Below are 27,850 nucleotides of genomic sequence, written 5' to 3'. Positions count from 1 at the left end.
TTCCTGACAGCTACCCAGGGCGCCCCTGCTTCTGCATAACAGCCTGGGATGGTTATATGGCGTCCCCCTGTGCTGTGTAATTTACTGAGTACTTCATTCTGTTTTGTGCAGCCTGTTCGGTGCAGCCCATTTTGCCGAAGACCATTTAGGTGCAGACCCATTTCAGCGCAGCTCATATTTATTCCTTTTCAGGCTTCGAGAAAAGCATTAATCAAAGGAATAAAAATAATGTTTATTCCCTTCAGTAAAAATATTAAAAAGACACTTGAGCAAGTATAACATTGACTCAGAGTTTCCTTTCAGAACTAAAATGGTAATTGGCCTTGCATTTATTCACATTGAAAACATTCCTGAAGCTATTGAACATTTGTCTGATGCGCTTCCAGATGAACTGCAGCCGCTGCTGGACTGGTTCGAGGATAACTATGGAGGTAGAAGCTCACACAGAGGAAATGGTCGGCGTTCACCGCTTTTTCAAGTTGGAATGTGGAATTTATGTGAAAGAACTTTAAACAATGAGGACAAAACAAACAGTAATGCAGAGGCTGCCCACAGGAGATGACAAAGCGAATTTGATGTGGAACATCCAGTTATTTGGAAATATATTGACAGTTTACGCAAAGTTCAGAGGGGAAGGGACATTTACTGTGCATTTGATAGCAGGGCACGATATTCTGTTGAAATTAAAGAAACAGATGCGAGAATACAAACACTCGTAAGAAGATTTAGTGAGAGAAATGATGTCGAATATTTACGAGGATTGTCCACAATTTTGAATGAACGTCATGTTTTAGATTTTTCGTAATGAACTTATATCGTTTATTTTTTTCTTTTTAACATTTTTACTGAAGAGAATAAACATTATTTTAATTTTTAGTCTTTCATTAATGCTTTTGACTAAGCCTGAAAAGTGAGAGAGGTGAGATTGGAAATGCCAGCGAGTTTAAATTGAGAATTGCTCTTTACTGAACATTGATGCTTACTTGGTTAGTGGGACATCGATGTTTCAGAATCTCCACACAAGGTGTCCTGGTCCTCTCTGGCTCTTTCCAGGATCTTCCCCACATCTCGAGGTGGAGGGTGGGGGAACAGATATCGGGCACTCTAAAACCCGGCTTGGCCCTTTATGTCCTATTCCAGGATGTTTCTCCTGGAATGGGAGAAGAGAAGGGATGAAGTGAGGATGGGAGTGGGTTTCCCTGCTGTCAATGCTGGTATAGGGGAAGGGTGGAAGAGTGAGATTCCGGAGGGAGTCTGACCACAGTGTTGTATCCATGCAGTGGTATTAGTGTGCGGCGCTATTGCGTCAGTGACAGAAAAAGTGGGAGAAGAAAGATGCTGAAGTCAACGGTGAGTGTGGTCATGCTTGAGCCTTATTTGAAGATAGAGTGTGAGACTTGTTCGGGGGTATGCGTTAAAACAGATATACAGCGAGTGTGAGGGAGCAGAAGAATATGGTGACACTTATCCTGCCAAAGTGGGTGGAAAGAATATTGATGCTTGTCCTGTATTGCTGACCAATTCTTCAGATCATCTCAGCGTTGAGGGGAGTCTCCCTGAACGTCTTGGTCAATCGCTAATAACGCCACAGACCCTTTCCCTCACTTCCCACAGAATCAGTTTGGGTGGATCTTACAAATAGCAAGGTGAAGCAAACATTAGTGTGTTATATATCAAAACTAAGTATGTCACGTAAATACTTTACAACATACGCTATGGAAATTAGGTATGCAAGTCTTTGCAAGGGGGATCAATGACACAGTGATACTATCGCTGGGCTCTTAACCCACAGATCCAGTTAATATTCTGGGGACATGAATTCAAATCCTGCCATGGCAGATGGTGAATTCAATATGTATCTAGAATCAAGGGTTTATGATGACCAGGAATCAATTGTCAATTGTTGGAAAACCTCATCTGGTTCACTGATGTCCTTGAGTGAAGGATACTGCTGTGCTTACCTGGTGTGAACTGCATGTGACTCCAGACTCAAGACAACGCTGCTGACTCTTAACTCCCCTCTCGCAAGGGCAATAAATGCTGGTAATCCAGCGACGCCCTCATCCTGTGAATGAGTAACATATAATCGTGGAGCTGCAGTAATAATAGATGGTCTCAAATTGCACTGAAACTGCAGTGACTACTAATACTGTGAAGAAAAAAACTTCCGTAAGTGTGTATTGGGTCGGTTGAACAGTACGTTGTGAACCAAACTGGAGAGCAGGTTATTTCAGATTTGGTGTTGTGTTGTCAGGAGGACTAACTAATAACCTTGCGCTGAAGCAGCTTTGGAGGAATAGTGACATCAATATGTTGCATTTTTACACGGCGTCTGAATACAATATCAAATGTTTGAACATTATGGTCAAACATCATGGAAGCCCAGAGGCTAAAGGGTCAAGTACGCTCCAATGAATTGGGGAAGTATAATATAACATTCAATGGGAGAAGCAATGATTGTGAGAGTCAGAGTCAGACAGCCCGGAGAAAGGCCCTTCAACCCAAACGGTTCCATTCCAAACATAATGTCCATGCACTCCATTTCCCTGCCCTTGCCCCATGTCCTTCTTTTTTCCTTTCCTATTCGTGTATTTGTCCAAATGCATTTTAAATTTTGTGAATTTAACCACTTCTGCTGGCATCTCATTCCTTGTGTATACCACTCTGTATGTAAAAGAAGTTACCCCTATAACTCTTTCCTCTCGGATCTTAAATTAATTCTCTCTCGTCGGTGGGTTTGTCAATCCTGTGGGAAAAAAGACTGAGTGCATTCACTCTATCCATGCTTCCCATGATCTTATACACTGCTATCAGATCCCCCTTAGTCTCATACACTCTAAAGTAAAAACTCGTATGTTGCCCAACACCTCACGGTATCCCAGACCATTGAGTCCGGGTAACATCCTTCTAACATGTTCCGCCAGTCATACAGTCAGTAACCCCTCCCTCCATCCGTAAGAGAGGCTCATCTCTCTGATGCTGCAGAAAGGAAGACCCTGGAGGATTGTGCTTCTTACACGCCAATCTCACTTTTAAATGTTGGTTTCAAAATCCTGTCTGGGACCCATGCATGAAAGCTGGAACCTTTGCTGCCTTCCGTTGCCAAAGATGACCAAACATGCTTTATAAAGGGCCGCAGATCTTCCCACAATGTAAAGAGGTTACTCAATATGATCCAAGAGTGTCAACAACAATCTGTCCAGGGATTACTCATCTCTTTAGATGAGGGAAGGCATTTGATTGGGTTGAGTGGCCGGATTCTGTACATTAGAACGGTTTGGTCTGTGCAAAGTTTTTATCAAGTGTGTGAGGGTCCTTTACCGTGATCCTCTGGCTGCGGTTCTCACTAATGGTGTGCCAACCATTAATAATAATATTTCTCCAGGCAGCCGACAAGGTTGACACCTTTCCCCATTGTTGTTTACGTTGGTGATTGAGCCACTGGCGGAGGCCATCCGTAGGGATACCAACACATCTGCCCCAGAAGTGAGATAGAAGTCACGTAAGATTATATTGTATGCAGATGAGGGTCTTTTCTTTTGTCAAATTTCGCAATTTCGGGAGATCATGTGATGCAATGCATTCATTCGCTTGTTGCCTTTCTGGACGATAAGATTAATTTTACAAAGTTGGAGGCCATGCCTATGGGAGGTCTTAGGGAAATACCTGATACTGAGGGCAAACCCTGGTTTCCTTTTAAATGGCCATGGGGGTAGTTGCCCTATTTCGGTATATTCATTGCATTTGTCTTTGATCATTTATTTAACGTGAACTATATCCATTTGTTTGACAAAATTACACAATTCGGACAGCTGTTATTAAAAAAGAATGTCCTTCCTCATTTTCTACACCCTGTGTGAATGCTTTCTTTGATGTTTCCCACAGAGCAGAGGCATGTGGGCGGCACAGTGGTTAGCACTGCTGCCTCACAACACCAGTGACCCGAGTTCACTTCCCACCTCAGGTGACTGACTGCGTGGATATTGCACATTCTGCGGGTGATCCGCTTTCACCCCGAAGTCCAAAAATGTGCAGGTTCGGTGAATGGGCCATGCTAAATGGCCTGTAGTGTTAGTTGTAGGGGTAAATATAGGGGAGTGGGTGGTGAGTCGGTGTGGACTTGTTGGGCTGAAGGACCTGTTTACACACTGTAAGGAATATAATCTAAGATGTTTCTAAGAAAAATAATGGCTGGTTTAACTCTTTTATTTGGCACCATAAGCGATTCTTTATCAAGCTAACAAAATTGCAACTGCCCCACAGATCGTGAGGAATTGATTTCCCCGATTAAAAACAATCAGTTCCGTTTTTTTTTTCATCGGATGTGAGTGCCTGGGCCGCTGATCTCTCGGCATCAATATGGCATCGAGCCCTCTCAGACAGAGTGAACCCGTCTTAGTCTATTATTCTTACATAAAATGACAACATTTATGGTGTATTGTCATAATCTAATGATGATCAATACTGTCAAATCTTGAGGACAATGCGTCAGATCGACGGCAACACAGCCATAACCATATTTCTTACCCCTATAATTGCTATACTGTGTTGTCACCCGGGGATGATGGATTCCAGATTGAAACTGTGGGCAGCGAGGGGGGTACCTTACTTGGGTGATTTTTAATTAGTAGAATCCCTACAGTGTGGAAACAGGACCTCAGGCCCAGCAAGTCCACTTTGACCCTCTGAAGAGTAACCCAACCAGACCCATTCCCCTGCCATCCTATATTTACCCTGACTAATGCCCCAACTTACAGATTCTTGAACACTATGAGCAATTTAACAATGGCCAATTGATCTAACCTGCACATCTTTGTGACTGGGGAAGGAAACCAACGCAGACACAGTTGAGAATATACTAACTCCACACAGCCAGACACCCAAGGCTGGAACCAAACCAATGACTCTGGTGCTGTGAGTTAGCAGTACAAACCACTGAGCCACCATGTCTTACTTGAGGGAGAAACAATGATATCATTTGATCAAATAACTCGTAAGTATGGACTACCTGGCAGAGACTTCTTCTGTTTTTTTTTTCAGATTAGAGATTTGATTAAAAAAGACTTTTAACAGACACTTATAGATCCGATACAGAGAAGTGGGTTCTTTTTGCTACGAATACCCTCTCTGTCAGCATCCTTTATCATGAGTTGGATAGTGTCCCCTCAGACAAGACTGTGCAGCTTCGTGACATCTGTGCGAGAGAGTTGGGGGTTCAGATCTCTTCGGAGACATGGGAGGATATTTGTGAAAATGCTCGAAGGATTTTGATCTGTAATAGGACACATTCCATGCAGTTGAAAAATCTTCATAGGGTCTGTCTGACACCAGAGTTTCTCTTAAAATTCAAAGTGGGATTATCTTCAGCATGTACTAAATGTCGAGTGACTACAGGCACTCTTTCTCATTGCATGTGGTCCTGCTGAAAGCTTAGTATATATTGGAGCACTGTGTTAGGTGTAGGAGAGTGGGTCTTGGGGACAGAATTGGAGATGGACCCGGTTTCTCTTTACCTGGGCTTGCACAGAGTATCTTACACAGATGCACATGGGGAAAAAATCCTTACTTTCTGTGCTAGGAACAATGTTGCGTTGGATGTCTGAAAACTCCTCGGGTCTTTTGGGTCGTTGTAAGCTCCTCATGGAAAATATCCCTTTGGACTTTCGCACCAATATGGTGCACCAAAAAACAGAGATTAGTATAAGTCATAGAGTCATGGAGATGTAAAGCATGGAAACAGACCCTTCGGTCCAATCCATCCTTGTCGACCACATGTCCCAAACCAATCTATTCATACCTGCCAGCACCTGGCCCATAACCTTCCAAACCCTACCTATTCATTTACCCACCCAAATCCCTCTTAAATGTTTCACTTGTATCAGCCTCCCCCACTTCACCTGGAAGCTCATTCCATGCACGTACCACCCTCTGTGTGAAATAGCTATCCCTTAGGTCTCTTTTATATCTTTCCCCTCTCGCCCTAAACCTATGCTCTCTCGTTCTGGACTCCCCGCCACCAGGGAGTCGAGGTCAGTGTGCCAACAGCCTTCTTCACTGTCCTGTGTATCTGTGACTCAAATTTCAGACAACCGTGCACCTGATCTCCAACGTCCTTTTGTTCCAATACAGTCCTTAAGGCCCTCTCATTCATCATTAAACTTCTACCTAGATTTGACTTTCCAAAATGCAAGATGTCGCACTTATCTATATTAAACTGCATTTGCTATTTCCCAGCCCACTTTCCCAGCTGATCAAGGTACTGCTGCAATTTCTGACAACGTTCCTCACTGTAAACGATGCCGCCTATTTTAGTGTCACTTGCAAACTTACTAACTTTTCGTTGTTCACCCTGGTCCAAATCATTGATATAGATGGCAAACAGCAATGGGCACAAGACGGACCCCTGAGACACTCCACTAGTCACAGGCCTCCAGTCCAACAAGCATACCTACACCGTAGCCATTTGGTTCATTACGACAAGCCAATTGTGTCGCCAATTTGCCACGTTTACCCTGGAGTCCATGGGATCTAACCTTCTAGAGCGGCCCACCATGTGGAATCTTATCAAACGCCTTACTGAAATCCATATAGATTATGTCCACCACCCTGCCCTCGTCAAACCTCCTGGTCACTTCCTCAAAACACTCTATCAAAATTTGTAAGGCATAATCTGCATGCACAAAGCTATGCTGACTGTTCCAATTCAAACTCAGTCTTTCTAAATGCATGCATATCTTATATCTTCAACCCTTCTCAAGTGGTTTCCGGAAACAGATGTGAAGCTTACTGGTCTATATTTCCCAGGCTTTTCTTTGCAGCCCTTCTGAATAAGTGCATAACATTTGCTACTGCCCAGTCTTCCGGGTCCTTGGCCCCTGAACTGTCTTATCTCGCCTCGTGCAGTGCTCTTTGATATATCTGGCCAGGACCAGGAGATTTATCTGACTTTGTGCATTCTAATGTGTCCAACAGCACATCTACTGTGATATAAACTGTGCCAAGATATCGCAACTAACCTCCCAAAGGTCATAGGGCTTCATGTCTTTCTTCATGGTAAACAAAGAAGAAAAATTGGGGACCTCAACCATCTCTTGAGGTTTTACACATGCGTGCCTATTTTGGATTTTAATACGTCCTATTTTCTATCTCTAGTTGTTCTTTTCCTTTACTGTACCGAATTTGGATCTGCTCAGCCAAGGCTATCTCATACCCACTTTAGCCTTGCTGATTTCCTTCTTCAGTGAACTCCTGTATCCCCTGTGTTACTCCAGGGGTTGCCTAGATCCCAGCTGCCTGTACCTGAGCTACGTATCCTTTTTTGTTGGGCAGAGCCTCAATATCTCTTGTCATCCAGAGTTCTCTCTTCCAGCCTCACTTTCCCTTCTCCCTTTCAGGAACATGTAGACCTTGAACTCGAGCTATCTCACTTTTGAAGCCCTCCCACTTGCCCGGGATCCTTTTACCTGGAAATAAACTACTTCATCAACCCCTGCAATCCCCTGACTAAGTCCAACAAAGTACGCCTTGCCCCCAATTTAGGTCTTGAATCTGTGGACCACTTTTGTCCCTACCATAACTATTATAAAATTAATACAGCTCTAGTCACTTTTCCCAAAATGCTCCCCCACTTTACCTCCATCACCTATCCTACACTATTTCCCAACACTAGGTCGAGTTTGTCCCTTCCCGAGTAGTACCCTCTACATGCTGCTTGTGGAAGTTTTCCTGAACACGCTTAACAAATTACGTTTCATCTCAGTTTTTAACACTCTGGAAGTTCCAATCTAGGTTAGGATAATTAAAATGACCTATTATGACAACCCTATTGCTCCTGCAAGTCTCGCCAGTCTCCCTGAATATTTGTTTGTCTAATTCCCATTGATTATTTGAAGACTTATAGTGCAACCACTATAACATTACCACCCCCCTCCCTTACTTCTTTGCACCATTCACAAAATCTCATTGGATATTACCTCAGCTATTTCATCTTTAAATACTAGAGTGATACGTACCTTAATCATAACTATTGGTATTTAAATTGTTTCCATTTCCATCTCTTGCTCGCAGTGACTTTCACATTCGCAGCATCCCTTGTCAAGGCACAGTGGAGGTATAGAGCAGTAAATGGATGGGAACTGCACATCCTGTCACTTCCAGCATTGGTTACATGTTTCTCTACACTGGGCAGTGATCTAGTACAGTGTTACCAAACAATGCAACAGTCTGGGTTTATATATGAATGAACCAGTGCGGAGTGCACAGCTCTACATGCTTGACATTTAGCCCAGGATTGGTGTGGGCTGCACAGTGTTTCACTCTGGACATTGCTGGCTTGCATACAGCTGCACACGAGCCGGATCTACACAGTGCTCCATCCTGAATATGTAATGGATGGGCTGGTTATGTGAGTTGGATTGCGAATGTGAGAGTACTAAACATCTGGCAATGCCTTTATTTTGTGTTTTACTTCTTGTGATTGGACTCTTCAAATCTTGACTCATCCGGTTAGACCCATCTTCATCACTTCCTCAAAAGATTCCACCGTGTCAATAGGATGTGATCTCCAATGTACAAAGCCCTCTTCAGTCCTTGTCGTTCCAAATGCATATACATCCTTTCCCTCAAAAGCCCCTCCAACAATTGAGTCACCAATGACGTCAGGCTCATCAATTTATAGGAGAAAGTGAGGTCTGCAGATGCTGGAGATCAAAGCTGAAACTTTATTGCTGGAACAGCACAGCAGGTCAGGCAGCATCCAGGGAACAGGAGATTCGACGTTTCGGGCACAGGCCCTTCTTCAGGAATGATTCCTGAAGAAGGGACTGTGTCCGAAACGTCGAATCACCTGTTCCCTGGATGCTGCATGACCTGCTGTGCTGTTCCAGCAATAAAGTTTCAGCTTTGATCTCCAGCATCTGCAGACCTCACTTTCTCCTCGAAGATTTCAACCTACTGCGAATCCTCTTACAAGGATGCCTTCCTTGAAGAAGCTCTCTGCCTCTCTCTACAAAGATTTCAGTGAGTCCCTTTCTCACTGCACACCCCAGGTCATCTCCTCTGCACAGAAGCTCTTCAGCCACATTCTGAAGCAGACTCGTTACCACAGCCATATCTCCTTTCTCAGCACTTGCCTACGGAACCGACTGATCCCCCATGGACTCCAGATCACCTTCCGACATTCCTGAAGAAGGGCCTGTGCCCGAAACGTCGAATCTCCTGTTCCCTGGATGCTGCCTGACCTGCTGTGCTATTCCAGCAATAACGTTTCAGCTCACCAATTTATAATTACCTGGTTTTTCCTGACTTTCTTAAATAATGACCCTATGTTAGCAGTTCTCCAGTCTTTTGACACCACATCTGTTAAAATCAATGATACAAATATATAAGTAAAATGCAGAGCAATCTCTTTCCTAGCTTCCCACAAACGTCTGGGATACAACTGATCTGGTCTCAGGGATTTATTCACCTTTATTTGTTTAAAAATGTCCAACACCTCTTGTAATATAGACACTTTTCAAGATATCACTATATATTTCTTCATTCTCTCGCTCTTGCAATCTCCTCCACATTAAATACTGAGGAGAAAAACTTGTTTTGCATCCCTTCAATCTCCTGTGGTTCTACACATAAAGTCGCCTTTATGTGTAGAACCACAGGAGCCGTATTGTCTCCCTATTTAATCTTTTGCCATTAAAGGATTTGTAGAGTTTCTTCAATGCCTTGTTCACCCTATTTCCAAAGCCATCTCATGTCCACATTTTTCTGGCCCGATTTCCCGGTGACTATGCACTTATTGCCCTTATACACCTCTCGGGACTCACTTGATAACAACACTGTTTACCTTACATATGCCTCCTTCCTTACCTTGACCAGAGGATCAATATACCTAGCCATCCAGCAGTCCCTGCTCCCACCAGATTTGCCCCTCTCACTAATAGGAACACGTTGGCTCTGGACTCTCTGAAACCACGTTTTCATGGCCTTGCATTTTCCAGCCATCCCTTTACCTGCGAATAGGCTATCCCAATCAGCCTTTCACAGGGCTTGCCTAACACTTTCAGAATTGGCCTTATTCAAAGTTAGAACTTCAATGTTTACATCAGGTCTTTCCTATTCCAAAAGTAATTTAAAACTAATGTACATGTGTAACAGACTTGAAAGTTAAATAAACACTTCCTGCCCCTCTGTAACAGGCTCGAGAGGTTGAATGGGCTCCTCGTGGCCCTTTGTAATAGACTGAAAAGGCTGAATGGCCTCCTCTTGTCCTTATGTAACAGATCCGAGACATTAAATGACACAGCAACCCGTGGATTACGGGCAACCATTAAACTGTATCTGATGGAGGTCCATCCCTTCCCAGTTACAGTAACACAACCAACGCAATGTACTCCAGGTGCCCTCTCAGTAACACCTCATACAGCTGCAGCGACACATCTCTTTGTTTTGAATGAATCTGTTGGCAAAATGTACCAATATTCTAGATTTCCACCTTTTCAAGTAAAAACAAGCTAATATGGGCTAAATGGCCTTCTCTTATCCCTCTGTAAGAGGCCCATAGGGACAGAATTGCTTCGGCCTGTTGCTGAACAGCAATCTCAATGCTCCCTCTCCAGGTTATGAAAGGATTTGGTAGCAGGGCACTTAAAACTAGGAGTAGCCTCACACTGGTCAATAATATCAAACTTTGTGTTAAGGTATCTCGATTTTTTTATGCAGCCGATCTGTTGTTTTATAACTGCCTCCTTTCGTAAACAGATTGGCAAATATATAGACCCCTGCAGTGTTCTGTTAATACTCTCATATGCAAGTTACAAAAAGATTGTAAAGATTTATGGTCTATCCCTCAGCAACCCTCACCCATTCCATCCAAACTCAGTAAATGTTCCCTTTTATACTGATATGAAAAGTGATGTGTGGAACTGGTTAACTGAGCTGTTTGCTTAGTCATGATTTGGAGATGCCGGTGTTGGACTGGGGGTGTACAAAGTTAAAAATCACACAACACCAGGTTATAGTCCAACAGGTTTAATAGGAAGCACACGAGCTTTCGGAGTGACGCTCCTTCATCAGGTGATAGTGGACGCAATTCTAAGGCACAGAATTTATAGCAAAAATTTACAGTGTGATGTATCTGAAATTATACATTGAAAAATACATTGATTGTCTGTTCAGTCTTTCATCTGTTCGAATACCATGATCGTTTCACTTATTTCTTGTGTAAATCACAAAACCCTTTTTTTTTAAAAGTTGCATTGTCAGGTTAACTGTAACATTGACTGTTACCTAGACAATATGTTGAAAGTGTTAGCCCCCTGTGTTCTCTTGTCTATGCCATGATGTTTAGATTGATTCTAATCTGAAAAGTGAGAGTAGAGTTTTACATGAATTCCTGCAGTTTTTGAGCTCAGAGTTTTACATGAATTCATGCAATTTTTGAACAAAGTTCAATGTAACTCTGCAAGTACAAATACACCCCACAAAACATATGTGTGCATGAAGGTTCGTCAGTTTGTGTGTTTGTGTATGTGTGTTTTTCTGGGTTGAGTTTCGTGAGTGTGAGAGGGAGTGTATATGTGTGTGGAGTGATGTAGAGTATCTAAGTCTGTGAGGGGGTGCATATGTGAGTGTGGCAGTCTGTGTGCGTGTCTGGGTGGGGGCTGTGAGTGTGTGTAAGAGAGAGTGTATATATGTGTGCATGAGTGTAGAGTGGTCTAAGTCTCTGAGCGGATGCCTGTGTGAGTGTGTGTGTCTGTAAGGGTGTGTGGGAGTGTCTGTGTGCGTGTCTATGTATATGTGTGCCCGTGTGTATGTTTGTGTATAGGAGTGCCTGTGTATGTGTGCGTGTAGTGGTGTCTGTGTCTGTGTGTGTATAGTGCAATGGTGGTCATCTGTAATGTGACATGACCCCAAATCCCTGTTGAAGCCCTCCCTATGGGTACCGAAATTAGCTGTCAGCCTCTGCTCGGCCACTTTTCGCTGCTGCCTGTCCTGAAGTCTGCCTTGGAGGATGGTGACCAGGAAGTCCGAGGTTAAAGATCTTGGACCACTGAAGTGTTCCCCAACTGGGAGGGAACATTCGTGTCTGTTGGTTGTTGAGCGGTGCCATTCATCCGTTGTCGTAGCCTTTGCTCAGTTTCCCAGTGTTTGATCAGTGAATGTGTTTATTGCCAATCTCCATTGATTCTAATTATCCCAGTGGAGGGTTTTAACGATAAATGGGCGCCGTTCAATGTGTTATCCCATAACATTTGCGGGAGCAACACCGACACCACTGACAGGGATCAGCAGATCCAGAGAGAGGGGGAGGAGAGATCAGAATCTGAAAACATTAGACTGGAATGTTCCAAAAATGGATCAGATGAATGGATCAATGGATGAATTATTGGACTGGCATGTTCCAACAATAGACAGGAGTTTATCCAATTATATTTGGTATCTTTCTGCATTTTATTGGTGGTCATTATCATTGCGGATCTATTACGCTCTTCCCATTGTTCAATATTTTTATTATCCTTTCCTAGGTATATTTGGCGTTCCTGGTAAGTGTCACTGTCAAGGTATTTTTGTCTATAAACTAGTTATGACTGTATTACTGGTCTTTCATATAGACTACACTTCTTGTCACTATTATTGTTCCTGCTGAAACTCTCAATCCAGATATTCACTCTACAGAATACTACTAACTTCATCAATGAACGTGTTCAATTACTGTCTCCTTCTCTGCTCTGGCAGTGTTCCTCATGGGTCTCTATGTTGACCTACTCAGCTCCAGCGTAGAACTACAATTTATTGTATTGTGGCCTTTGTTATTTAAATATTAACAGCATGGAGGTCACTCTCTACTGTTCTGGTTACAAACTCCACTTCCTTCCACTGTTTCCATCCCATCCCTGGCCAATATCTTCAGCTGTAGCAGACAAGTCACAACTGTGTGTGATCCCTTTGACTATGAGCTCATTCTCCAAACAATTCCCTGGCCTTTTCTAACTGGTAATACTCACCACTCCACTGGTTTATTCCATCTGCTGTTTGAATCTTGAGCTATGAAATACAGTCTTAATGAAGCCAATAATCTGCTGCTGCCGCTCCCAGCTTCAAACTTGCCAAAGCAAATCTACTTCGAACTCACACCAAACTCCCATCCATCTGTCATTCATGTGCACACCGATGTATATTGCTATTGTGACTGGCAATGATTTCATTTTAACATTCTCAAACACTTTACCTCATCTGTCCATGTCAATGGGGAGAGGTAGAGGAACTGAAGGAGCTCTCCCTCTCTATTAATGTTACAGTGTGCCCATCACAGTGCACCATATTGGTGAATACCCACTGTCCTGGCAGCAGTAATGGCCTCTTCATGCAGAAGCAGTCAGCCATCCCCATCGTCATCGGGTCTCCACGTAATGAAATGAATATATCTTGGATAAAGGACGTCCCCTTGATGCACGTTTCAAAACACCATCACCACCATCAATCAACCACATCAAAGTATTCCATGTGTTCGGAGACCAATGGGGTCACTTGGAGTGTCTGGGAGCTGACGATTACGGATGGAGCAAAACCTCCCTTGTCTGAACGGATCTGAGTGGACCCCCCAGGACGCAGTATCATTAAGTCCCGTAATCCCTCTCCATTTCAGTAACATACTGCCTTCCATTATTCCTGTAAATGAAATTCCACCTGCCAAACTATTATCTATTATCTTTACCCCTCTGAATCTATTTGCAGACTTTCCACCCTCTCTTTGTAATTTCATCTCTTGCTTACCACAGCGACATCACCAAACTCAGCATCTGTATCTCTGTTCAATTTCTCTTCATAAGACAAACACTTCAAATATGGAATCAATCTAATGAAGCTCCTCTGAATTGCCTCCAATGGAAATAGCTCATTCTGCAGGACACCCAAACTGTACTCCAGTTGCAGCCTCACTAATGCCTTGCATAGCTACACCAACACTCCCTACCTTTCTATTCTAGCCTTTTTATAAATAACCACTGAAATTATGCTTGCAGTTCATTATTACTTGCAGTACCCGCAGGCAGGTTTCCTATGATATGCAAGCAGACACCCAGATCCCTCTGCACCTAAGCACTTTGAACTTTCTCTCCATTTAGATAATAATTTGTCTTTCTATCACACTGGCCAACTTGAATAGCCCCATATTTATTCACTTTAATTTTCCTTGCCAAATGTTGGCCCGTTCACCCAACCTATCCATATAGTTTTAAAATCTCTTGCATCATCATTCCGAAGTAATTTCCCACCAATGTTAGTGCCATCTGAAAATGTGGCCTCGTATTTTCTATCCTGTCAACCGAGTACAGTAATAACATCGATCGCAAATGGTTGAGGCATGAGTACTGAAATCAATGGCACCCCATAAATTGCATTCGCCAAAAGAAAATGACGCATTTATTCCATTTGACTACATTTTGTTGGATAGCCAATCCTCCATCCAAGCGAACTAATTACTCCTGGACCCATGTTGTCTCATCTTACCACTTACTTTTTTGAGAAGTGACATATCCGATGCCTTCAGGAAGACCAGATCTGTTCCATCTCCAGGATTCCCACGATCCGTCTTGTTTGTGACATCTTCAAATAACTCAAGCAAATAATTGAAACACGATTTAGCCTTCATAAAACCATGTTGACTCTGACGAATTGTGGATTAAGTTTGCAAATATCCTGAACAATTTGCCTTAAATTACAATAGTTTATTGTTGCACTTTAGTCCCTAATGTGTGCCATTATAACAAGTTCTTCCCTTTCGAAAACCTTTAGGTTTTTTTTGAATTCCTGTTTAATGTGCACAGGCTGTAAGAGATCTGCTCCAATTGCTGTGTCACTGAATGGAGTCATCATCCTGCTGGTGTACAATATCGATGGGCTGAAGTCTTTCTGGTGTTCCCATGTTGTCATCTCGAAGGCCAGAATAGCCTCATCCTGTTGATGCTTTAGAGGATTGGGAGATTATGGAATCTTCCTGTTGCTGTGTAACATTTTGAGGGGCTGATGGGTCTTCTCATACATAGAACATAGAACATAGAAGAATACAGCGCAGTACAGGCCCTTTGGCCCTCGATGTTGCGCCGATTCAAGCCCACCTAACCTACACTAGCCCACTATCCTCCATATACCTATCCAATGCCCGCTTAAATGCCCATAATGAGGGAGAGTCCACCACTGCTACTGGCAGGGCATTCCATGAACTCACGACTCGCTGAGTAAAGAACCTACCTTAACATCTGTACTATATCAACCCCCCCCCCCCCTTAATTTAAAGCTATGCCCCCTTGTAATAGCTGACTCCATACGTGGAAAAAGATTCTCACTGTCGACCCTATCTAAACCCCTAATCATCTTATACACCTCTATCAAGACACGCCTAAACCTTCTTTTCTTCAATGAAAACAACCCCAAGTGCCTCAGCCTTTCCTCATACGATCTTTCTACCATACCAGGTAACATCCTGCTAAAACCTCCTCTGCACCCGTTCCAGTGCCTCCACATCCTTCCTAAAGTACGGCGACCAAAACTGCACACAATACTCCAGACGCGGCCGCACCAGAGTCTTATACAACTGCAAATTACCTCAGTACTCCGGAACTCAATTCCTCTACCAATAAAAGCCAGTACGCCATATGCCTTCTTCACGGCACTATTTACCTGGGTGGCAACTTTCAGAGATCTGTGTACATGGACACCAAGATCCCTCTGCTCATCCACACTACCAAGTATCTGACCGTTAGCCCAGTACCCCATCTTTTTGTTATTCTTCCCAAAGTGAATCACCTCGCACTTAGCTACATTGAATTCCATCTGCCACCTTTCTGCCCAGCTCTGCAGCTTCTCTATATCCCGCTGTCACCTGCCACATCCTTCCTCACTGTCTACAACTCCTCCGACTTTCGTATCATCCGCAAACTTGCTCACCCAACCTTCTAACCCCTCCTTCAGGTCATTTATAAAAATGACAAACAGCAATGGTCCCAAAACAGATCCTTGCGGAACACCGCTAGTGACGGCACTCCATGAAGAAACTTTGCCATCAACTACTACCCTCTGTCTTCTTCCATCCAGCCAATTCCTAATCCAAACCTCCAACTCACCCTCAATGCCATACCTCCGTATTTTTTGCAGTAGCCTACCATGGGGAACCTTATCAAACGCCTTACTAAAATCCATATACACCACATCTACCGCTTTCCCCTTGTCCACCTCCTTAGTCACCTTCTCAAAGAATTCAATAAGGTTTGTGAGGCACGACCTGCCCTGCACAAAACCATGCTGACTATCCTTGATTACATTATTCCCATCCAGATGTTCATAAATACTATCCCTTACAATTCTCTCTAAGATTTTGCCCACAACAGAAGTGAGACTCACTGGCCTATAGTTACTAGTGTTATCCCTACTCCCCTTCTTGAACAAGGGAACCACATTTGCTAGCCTCCAATCTTCTGGCACTACTCCTGTAGACAACGAGGACATAAAAATCAAGGCCAATGGCTCTGCAATCTCCTCCCTTGATTCCCAGAGAATCCTAGGATAAATACCATCAGGCCCAGGGGACTTATCTATTTTCACCCTTTCCAGAATTTCCAAGACCTCTTCTCTACATACCTCAAAGTCATGCATTCTACTTAATTGTGACTCGGTACTCACATTGACAACAATGTCCTGTTCCTGATTGAATACTGACGAAAATTATTCATTCAGTGTCTCCCCAATCTCTTCAGCCTCCACACGCAACTTCCCACTACTATCCTTGACTGGACGTATTCCTACCCTAGTCATTCTTATATTCCTAGCATACCTATAGAAAGCCTTAGGGTTTTCCCTAATCCTATCAACTAAGGACCTTTCATGCACCCTCCTTGCTGCTCTTAGCTCTCTCTTCAGGTGCTTCCTGGTTACCTTATAACTCTCAAGCGCTCCAATTGAACCTTCACGCCTCATCTTTACTTAGGCCGCCCTCTTCCATTTAACAAGGGATTCCAATTCCTTATTAAACCACGGCTCCCTCACACGACCCTTTCCTCCCTGTCTGACGGGTACATACTTATCAAGGACACTCAATAGTTGCTCCTTGAACAAGCTCCACATATCAATTACACCCTTGCCTTGAAGCTTACTTTTCCAGGCCACACATGCTAAGTCATGTCTCACCGCATCATAATTTTCCTGCCCCCAGCTATAACTCTTGCCCTGTAGTGCACACTTATCCCTCTCCATCACTAGAGTAAAAGTCACAGAATTGTGGTCACTGTCCCCAAAGTGCTCACCTACCTCTAATTCTAACACCTGGCCTGGTTCATTACCCAGAACCAAATCTAGTATGGCCTCACCTCTTGTTGGCCTATCTACATATTGTGTCAGGAAACCCTCCTGCACACATTGGACAAACACTGACCCATCTAACGAACTTGAGCTATAGCTTTCCCAATCAATATCAGGAAAGTTAAAATCCCCCATAACAACCACCCTATAACTTTCACTCTTCTCTTGAATCATCTTCGCAATCCTTTCTTCTACATTTCTAGGACTATTAGGAGGCCTGTAAAAAAACTCCTATCAGGGTGAGCTCACCTTTCCTATTCCTAACCTCAGCCCAAACGACCTCAGATGGCGAGTCTTCATCCATCGTCCTTTCAACAGCTGTAATACTATCTTTGACAAGCAATGCCACACCTCCCCCTTTTTTTACCCCCACCTCTGACCCTACTAAAACATTTAAACCCTGGAACCTGCAACAGCCAATCCTGTCCCTGTTCTACCCATGTCTCCGTAATAGCCACAACATCGAAGTCCCAGGTACCAACCCACGCTGCAAGTTCACCTACCTTATTCCGTATACTTCTTGCATTGAAGTATACACATTTCAAACCACTTTCCTGTTTACAGGCACCCTCCTTTGAGATTGATGCCATGTTCCTAACCTCCATACACTCCAGGTCCTGCACCCGAAAGCTACAGTCTGGGTTCCCATGCCTCTGCAGAGTTAATATAACCCCCCCCCCCCCCCAAGAGCACTAGCAAACCTCCCACCAAGGATACTGGTTCCCCTCAGGTTCAGGTGTAGACCATCCTGTATATAGAGGTCCCACCTTCCCCAGAAAGAACCCCAGTAATCCAAATACCGGAATCCCTCCCTCCTGCACCATCCCTGTAGCCACGCATTTAACTGTTCTCTCCCTATTCCTCGACTCTCTATCACGTGTAACAAACCAGAGACAACAACTCTGTTCGTTCTAACTCTGAGCTTCCAACCTAGCTCCCTGAAAGCCTGCCTAACATCCTCAGCGCTCCTCCTACCTACGTCATTGGTGCCAATGTGGACCACGACTTCGGGCTGCTCCCCCTCCCCCTTAAGGACCCGGAAAACACGATCAGAGACATCACGTACCCTTGTACCTGGGAGGCAACATACCAAACGTGAGTCTCTCTCGTTCCCACAAAACTGCCTATCTGTGCCCCGAACTATCGAGCCTCAATTACTATTGCTCTGCTCTTCTCCACGTTTCCCTTCTGAGTAACGGGGACAGGCTCCGTGCCAGAGGCCTGAAACCCCGTTATATACCCTGGTAAGTCGTCCCCCCCCCCACAAATATCCAATACTTCGCCATAACAGGTGGATATACTGAACGGTCTCCTCATGTATCCTGAAGATGGGACCGAGGGATTGATTGGTCTTCTCTTGTTCCAATACAACAGACACGTGTCTAAATTACCTCTTCTTTTCTCATGAAAGAAGTCTCAGATAGTTTTTATCCTTATCCAATTCCCTTGCAATAGGCTCGGTGGGTCTGAATGGCCTCCTGTTATCCCAGTGTAATAATCTCCAGTCACTGTGTGACCTCTTCCAGTTCCTGTGTTACAGACATGAGGAGGCTGAATGGACTGATCCTGTTGCTGTTTAACAGCATACTGGTGCAGCATAGGCTCGAGTGGCTGATTGGCCTCCTTCTGTCAGTGTATATCAGGCTCCAGGGGCTGAATAGCCTCGTCCTGTTTTGGTGTAACAGGTTTGAAGGCCTGAATATCCTCCTGTTGTTCTTGTGTAACAGGCTGGAGAACGGAATGGATTCCTCCACTATCTGTGTAATTCACTTCACATGTTGAATCCTTCTATCATCTATGTTCAAATAAGATCATCTTCAATTTTTGTAAACTCCAATGGCTACTGGGTCAACCTGATCATCCTTTCATTATAAGTTAGCACCTTCATTGCAGGAATCAGTTGAGGGAACCATCTCTGAGCTGCGTCCAATTTAAAACAACCTTTCTTCATTGAAGAGATTAAATCTGTACACACTACTCCAGATGTGATCTCACTAAGACCTTGTACAGCAGCAGCAATACTTTACCAGCCTGCTTTAAGGTTCCCACCCAGCTCAGAGATGTCTCAGCTCTCTGGGGGAATACAGAGCATTGTTGGAAGATCATTGTCCAAAGGGGGTGCGACGGGGGAGGTAGCTGGGATTACGATAGGTAGATGAAGGTGAGGTTGAAAGTGATAGGTGATTAAGGGAGAGAGAACGCCTCATCTGCTGCAACCATTAAATTCAATGTGGTCTTCTCTACATTGGCGACGCAGGAGGTCAACTTGTGGATCATTTCAGCGAACATCTCTGGGACAGCCAGACTGAACAACTCCATCGCATTTTGGCTGAGCACTTTAAATCCCCTTCTTACTCTGCCAAGGACATAAGGGCAGTGGGCCGGCTCTATCGCCAAACCCAAGCCACCAGAAGCCTGGAAGAAGAAAGCCTCATCTTCTGTCTTGGGACCTTCCAAACACAGGGGCTCATAGTGGATTTCTCCATTTCCTCTAATCCCACTTTATCCTACTCCAAACTTCCAAGTTAGCACCGCTCTTTTGAATGTTTCCATGTGTCCACCATCCTCCCTATCAATGTGGTTCACCCTCCTCTCCGACTATCACTTCCAACCCCACCTCCATCTACTTATAAGATAAAAGGAGGCAGCTTAGAAAAATGCCTAGTGTTGCAGTGAGCCAGTGGATTCAGAGAAATGTCGGACCCAGCAAAGGATGACCAAGAATCTGAGAAAAAATCAAAATGAGAAAAAGCGTGCAAACGAAAGAAAAACATAAAGACTGCTAAAAAACGTCTACAATGCTTGAACAAAAAATAAAAACAAGGTCAAATGGGCAACAGTTGGTGTGCGTTCAGGATAATTTATTGCAGAGAACAGAGAAATCGCAGGGAAAAGAAACAGTTTCTTTGCGTCTATCTTCATGGAAGAATGTCCACAAAATCTTCCAGAAATACCAAGTGACCACGGGACTTGTGTAAGTAAAGTCTAAGATCATTCTTATCTTTGTAAAGAAAGCTGGATTGAATATTTCTAAATCTGACAGAATTTCAGAGGAAGCAGCAATAGATATATTGATTGCATCGAAAATTTACACTTTATTTTCCGACACATTCCCGAAAGGCATTTAGCCAATCTGGATAAGGCAAAGGTTATAAATATTATCCAACAGTTTAAGAAATGTTGAATTTGGAGAGTGGTGACATACAGACCAGTTATCTTGTCATCCGCAGTCATGTATTTGTTGGATTCGATTACAAAGAACATGCTACTAGATATCTAGAAGGTAATAACATAACTGGGGAGTGTGAGAATGTACCGATGAAAGGAAAACCAGAAGTGGCAAACTTATTTTTGGAATGGTTTGAAGATGATTCTTGTGGATATAGGCAATGATGAACCATTGGATAATGTATAGTTGGACTTCATGAGCTTTTTGTAAAGAACTCACACTGTAAGTTCTGAAGAAACATTAAAGCGAGAGGTATTGGGAAGAACATATGCCACTGGGAAAGTAAAAATTCAGTTTACATTCATGTGAATGTAACTGGAAGATAGAGGATGTCGTGCACCAGTTGCATCGAGCGTTGGTGAGACAAAACATAGAATATTGTGTATCGTTCGGAGTCCCAATCTCAAAAAGAATATATTGACTACAGAGGAACTGCAAAAGGTATTATCCATATTAATCCGTAAAATGGCAAGATTGTCTGCTGGGGAACCTCAGCCTGTGATCTCGAGTTTCAAAACATGAGAGTTGATTGTAGTGTCTCTGAGAAACATCGAAAGGACTGGATAACAGAGGGACATGGAGAAGTACAAGTAGGCAAGATCAGGAAGAATCCCACGATATTCTACACAAATAGAACAGAATAATCAGCAAACAGCTAGTATCCATTAGAAACCAAAGGGGCAATCTGTGTGTCAAGCTGGAGAACATTGATGGATTGTTCCATGAGACCTTCTCATCTATTTTACTTGGGAGAAGGAGGAGGCAGGTACAGAATTCAAGAAGATGGATTAGGAAGCTCTTGAACAGATTGATATGAAATACGATCAGGGATTTGAGGTTTTGTTCTGTACAAATTTGGACCAATCTCCATGTCTGAATGAGTTGTATTACAGGCGGTTGTTGGGGTCAAAGGAGGAAAGATACTGACTGAATATTTTAATTAGAATCTGACCATAGGGGAGGTACCAGAGAACTAGAGAACTGCTAATACAATTTCCCCTCACAGTAAGGGTGGGAGAGATAGACCAGGGAACTATAGACGAGCGAGTATTAGATCACTGTTAAAGAAACTACTGGATAAAATAGGTAAGGAGAAAATCGAACTCCAATCAGAGACGCAAGGTTTGATCAGGGATAATCATCATGACTTTATCAGAAGGAAGTCACATCCAATGGATTTGATTGGATTAGATTGAGGAGGTAGATTATTTAGTTTTGTAGGAAGGCCTTTGACAAATGTCCACCTGGGAAACTGAAAAATAAAGTAAAGTCTCACAATATGAAGGATAACTTGGCAAGTTACAACGAAAATTGTCTTAGTAGGAGGCGACAGAGAGTGGTGGGAGAAGGCTGTTTGTGTGACTTTTGACCAGTGTCCCTTGGTGTACCACAGAGATCAGTGCTGTGTCCCTTATTGTTTATGTTATTCATAACAAATTATAGATCCGAATGTGGAGAGGGCTAGGTGGAGAGTGGGGAAGGTGTAATAAGTAAGTGTATGTTTAACATAAAGATTAGCTGGGTAGTTAGCAGTGAGGGGGAACGCCTTAAGTTTACAGGAAAATGCAGATGGAATGATCAGATGGGCAGATCAATGGCAGATGGAATGTAATCCTGATAAATATGAGATGATGCACTTTGGGAGATGGAACCAGGCAGGGGAGGACTCAATGAATGGCAGCACACTGGGAAGCTCAGATTGTGCTTCTCCACACATCCCTGAATGTGACTGGACAGGTTAATGCTTAACAATGTGTTGCTGGAAAAGCGCAGCAGGTCAGGCAGCATCAAAAAAACATAAAAATCGATGTTTCGGGCAGATTCCTGAAGAAGGCTTATGCCGGAAACGTTGAATCTGCTGCTCCTTTGATGCTGCCTGACCTGCTGCGCTTTTCCAGCAACACATTTTTTAAGCTCTGATCTCCAGCATCTGCATTCCTCACTTTCTCCTGGACAGGTTAATGGGCTAGTTAAGAATTGGACCTTGGGTGTAGCGTTTCCTAATCAGGGTGTAGATTATAAGAGCAATATAGGGATTTGGTTCGGCAAAAATGGAGTACAGCATGGTGCTCCGGGAATCACATTCTAGGAAGGATGTGATTGTACTGGAGAGGGTGCAGAGGTGATTCACCAGGATGTTCCCTGGAATGGATCATATCAGCTATGGAGAGAGGCTCGATAAGCTCTGGTTGTTTACTCTGGAGCAGCGAAAGCTGAGGAGTCAGTGATTCAGAGGGATAAGTTTATAAGCGACACGGACAGGGTGGGTAGGCAGCAACTGTTCCTTTTAGTCAGAGGGCCAAGTACAAAGGAGCACACTTTTACAGTGGGGGCGACACGGTGGCACAGTGGTTAACACTGCAGCCTCACAGCGCCAGAGACCCGGGTTCAATTCCCGCCTCAGGCGACTAACTGTGTGGAGTTTGCACATTCTCCCCGTGAAGAGTTTGATATTCAGAGATGATTTGATCATTTTTCCACCTCGAGGTCTGGGGTTCGGGGATTACTTCCTGAGAGGGGAATGATCACCTCACAATCGTTAAAAAGTACTTGGACGAGCACTTGGAAGTGTCATAACATTCCAGGCTATGGGCCTGGTGTATGAAAGTGGGACTAGGATAGATCGTGCTGTATTTCTGTTCGCACAGAATCTATGCCCCTGTGAGTATATGGTGTGGAAGGTCAATTATTGAGCAGTTTAAGGCAGGAATTGATGGATTTCTGCAGAGTTATATTCATAAGGGTTATCAGAATGAACTGTATTAGCCTGTTAAATTATGTCAATGTGAGAAATATGAGGAAACAAGTGCAGTTTCCTTACAGTTTGAAACCAGAGAATGGAGAATGGGGAACAGGGAAGTAGCAGAACTATGAAGCCACTACTTCAGTTCTGTCTTCACGGAACTTTCTAACAATACAAGGAAAATCGAGTCTGGTGTGGGGAAATGATAGAGTACATGGAACAATAAACATAGTAAGTAAATGATTTAGCAGAAATTATTGTGGCTGAAAGTAATGGTCATAGACATCGCCAACATAGATTTATGAAATGGGAATTATGTTTGAGAAACAAACTGGAAGACAAATGAAAGAGAAGCAATGGGTGTAAAACATTTTGATTTTTAGAAAAATGTTGGTAAAGCTCAAAGCCCAATTTGCAAAATCAAATCTGAGTGGATTGGGGCTAATATATGGACATGTTACTAGAATCGGACAGATGGCAGGAAACATTGAATTGAAATAAACAGACTCAACAAGTAATAGCCTGACATTTTCTGAAAGCTGTGATTCGGTGAGTATGACTATGTCCCAGACTCCCCATTACCTTCCCCAGATATCTCCTGTCTCATCAGCAGGGTGCACACAGCAGAAATGGCAGTACAGTTGGATACAGTTGGAAGGGAATTGCTCTTGGAGTCCTCAACAGTGACTCCGTATCCCATGAAGTCTCATGGCATCAGTTTGTACATGGGAAAGGAAACGTCCTGCTGATTTCCATGTACCAGCCTCTCTCAACTGATGACTCAGTACTCCTCCATGCTGACAAACACTTGGAGGAAGTACTCAGGATAGCACGTACGCAAGATGTACTCTGGGTGGGGGATTTCAATGTTCACCACCAACAATATCTCAGCTACAGCATTACAGATCGAGCCAGACGGTTCCTAAAGGATATAACTAGCTGCAGGTGGTGAAGGTGCTCTTAAGCAGCAACCTGCTCAGCAATAACCTGGTCAATGACGCCCAGTTTGGGCTCCAGCACGGCCACTCGGCTCCTGACCTTAGTACCGTGGTTCAAACATGGACAAAAGAGCTGAATTCCAGAGGTAGGGTGAGAGTGACAGCCCTTTAAAACGAAGCTGCCTTCTACCAAGTGTGGTATCAGGGGCCTTAACAAAACTGGAATCAATGGGTATCAGAGGCAAACTCCCCGCCTGGTTAGATTCATACCTGACACGGAGGAAGATGGTCATGGTTGATGAAGATCAGTCAACTCACCTCCAAGTCTGTAGGAGTCCCTCGAGCAGTGCCCGAAAAATTCTTCATGTCTGCTTCATCAATGACCTTCCCTCCATTTTAAGGTCAGAAGTGGGGATGTTCGCCAATGATTGTACAATGTTCTGAAACATTTGTGGCTCCTCAGATACTGAAGTAGTCCATGTTCAAATATGACAAGATCTGGACAGTATTCAGGCTGACAAATGGCAAGTAATATTCAGGCCACATAAATGCTAGACCATGATCGTCACCAATAAAATACAATGGTGTTACTATCAGTGAATCCCCCAGTATCAAAGTCCTGGTGGGTAATCATTGCTCAGAAACCCACTGGTCTTACCACATAATCACAGTAACTATAAGAACAGGTCCGAAGCTAGAAATATTGCGGCGAGTAATTCACATCCTGACATCCAAACGTCAGTCCATCATCTCCAATTCATAAGTCAGAAGTGTAATAGGAGACTCCCAATTTGCTTTGATGAGTGCAGCCCCAACAACACTCAAGAAGCTTTATACCGTCAGGACAAAGCAGCCAGTTTGACTGTCCCTTCATCCACAATGCTCCACCTTCAACGCTCAGCAGCAGCAGCAGTGTTTTACTATCTACATGCTGCAATGAAATGATTCACCAAAGAACCTTAGATACCATCTTCCCAACTCACGACCATGTCTATCTAGAAGGACAATGACTACAGATGTATGGGAATACCATCATCTTCAGGTTCCCTCCAAGCCACTCACCATCCTGACTTGGAAATTTATCACCGCTCCTTCACAATCACTCGGTCAGAATCCTGGGATTCCCTCCCTAATGGCATTGGAGGTCAACCACAGCAGCTGGCCACCACCTTCTCAAGGGCAACTAGGGACAAGCAATAAATGCTGGCCCAACCAGTGACTCAGTGATTCACGGAATAAATAAATATAAATTCACAGAGGACGGTTGCTGTGGTGTCGCAGGGATCGGTGCTTGGGGCCCAGCTGCTCAAACTGCCCTTTAAACATTTGGTTGCTGGAATCAGATACAACATATCCCAGCCTGCTGACAACACTAACGGATGTGGGATTGTGAGTGGGTGAGGAGGATGTAATAAAGCACAGAGAAGTTTAAGACAAGTGGAGTGAATGGGTAAATACGTAACAGGTGGAGGACAATGTATGTAGAGGTAACGGTGTGCTCTTTGGTGGAAACGATAAATTGGCAGCCTACCACTTGAAAGGGATTGGTTGAAACATGTTGATCTACAAAGGGACGTATGCTCCGTTTTGTTCTTTCCTTCTGCATAAACCATCATTAGTTTGAATTGGTTAGCAAACTCGATGGGCCAAACGTACGACTGCACTGCCTATTTTATAGCTTCCTAAGGTTACTAACATTAACGGATATGTATATCTGTGGGGTAAGTGTATTCAGAAGATTTTTCCATGAACTACAATGGGGAGGCAAAATGTGTTTTCCATTCCCGATGTTTCTGTGCAGTCTGTGGGAAAGCTCTGTAAATGTTGTCACAAGCTCTCAGATTTTAGGAATGATGTTTCTGCAGGGTCGACAGGACTGTGTTCCCATTCCCTTTTCCGACATTGATTCTTTAGGCCAGGTGTTCTGTCCAGTTTTATCCATTCAGACCTCGGAGTAGTTTGATACAAATGAGTGCCCTTGTTTGAGACCATTGAAAAGTTTATCACATGTCAGGGTCTTTGGAGTCACTATTAGGCCAGCCCAGGAAGTCACGGGAGATTCACTTCCTAAAAGTACATTATAGAAGGAAATTCTGTTTATAATCCATATTGGCTTCCAGGTCTCTGTTACTGACCCCAGATTTTAGATCTCGATATTTTATTAATTGTGTTTAACTTCCACCCGCTGCCAGAGCATTAGCCTGGTCTGGATTAGTAATCCAGTGACATTTCCACAGCACCATCTCCACATGGGGACCTGTCAAAAATCACACTGAGCAGGTTATTTCTGTGCTGCCTGACAGCTCTGTCAAAAAGAACTCCCACAAATTTTACTGTCATGATGGGAATGAGGAGGTGGTAATTGGTCAGATTGTAATTATTCCCGTCTTAAGGAACGGGACATAGCTGAGTAATTTTTCACATTGGCAGGGAGATGTCAGAGTTCGAGCTGGAATGGAGCTGCTTCCCCAGAGACACGGCTTGTTGTGCAGCACAAGTCCTCAGTCCTATTGCAGGAATGGAGTCAGGACCCATTGTCTGTGTCATATCTACTGTGTTCAGCTGTTTCTTCATGTCACGGGCAGCGAATCAGATTGGCTGAAGACTGGCATCTGTGATTTTGTTGGCATCATGATGAGGGTGAGGTGTATCATCGACTCAACACTTCTGGCAGAAGATGGTGCAGATAAAACATCCTTCTCTTTTATACTGATGTGCAGGTCTGTTCCAGTATTTAGGATGGGGATGTTTGTGGAACCCTCTCCTCCAGTCATTTGTTTAATCGTCCATCACCATTTATGACTGAATGTGGCAGAACTGCAGGGCTTCGATCAGATCTGTTGGTCATGTCTGGTAGCTTTAATGAGTTAGCATCAGTTGTTGTGGTTCTGTTCGCCGAGCTGGAAGTTTTTGTTGCATACGTTTCGTCCCCTGTCTTGGTGACATCCTCAGTGCTCGGGAGCCTCCTGTGAACCGCTTCTGTGGTGTTTCCTCCGGCATTTATAGTGGCCTGCTCCTGCCGCTTCTGGTTGTCTGTTTCAGCTGTCCGCTGTAGTGGCCGGTATATTGGGTCCAGGTCGATGTGTTTGTTGATGGAGTTTGTGGATGAGTGCCATTCTTCTAGGAATTCCCTGGCTGTTCTTTGTTTGGCTTGCCCTATAATGGTAGTGTTGTCCCAGTAGAATTCATGTTGATTGTCGTCTGCGTGTGTGGCTACTAAGGATAGCTGGTCGTGTCGTTTCATGGCTAGTTGATGTTCATGGAGGCGGATCATTAGCAGTCTTCCTGTTTGTCCTATATAGTGTTTTGTGCAGTCCTTGCATGGGATTTTGTACAAATCTTCACTCAAACATTGAATTAGCATCAAATTAAGGTTAATGTGATTCTGACTCTGACATGTTCACCCACACTCGTCACTGAGCCATAGATGGTGTTGATGGTAATGACAGGCTGAGGTGTTATCCTGGGAAAAACGTTACAGATTGTTGTTGAATGCAGGTCTGCCTCTCCTGCTGCTGTGGTCTACAGCACTACATGAATACGCAGTTTCGAGCTGCAATACCTGCAATGCAATTCTGCTGTCTGTTCCCC

The sequence above is a fragment of the Chiloscyllium plagiosum genome, unplaced genomic scaffold, assembly GCF_037043375.1.
Source record: "Chiloscyllium plagiosum isolate Xiang-an unplaced genomic scaffold, Cpla_swu_hap1 HiC_scaffold_53Y, whole genome shotgun sequence".
NCBI classification, from domain to species: Eukaryota; Metazoa; Chordata; class Chondrichthyes; order Orectolobiformes; family Hemiscylliidae; genus Chiloscyllium; species Chiloscyllium plagiosum.
This window is presented reverse-complemented; position numbering follows the sequence as displayed.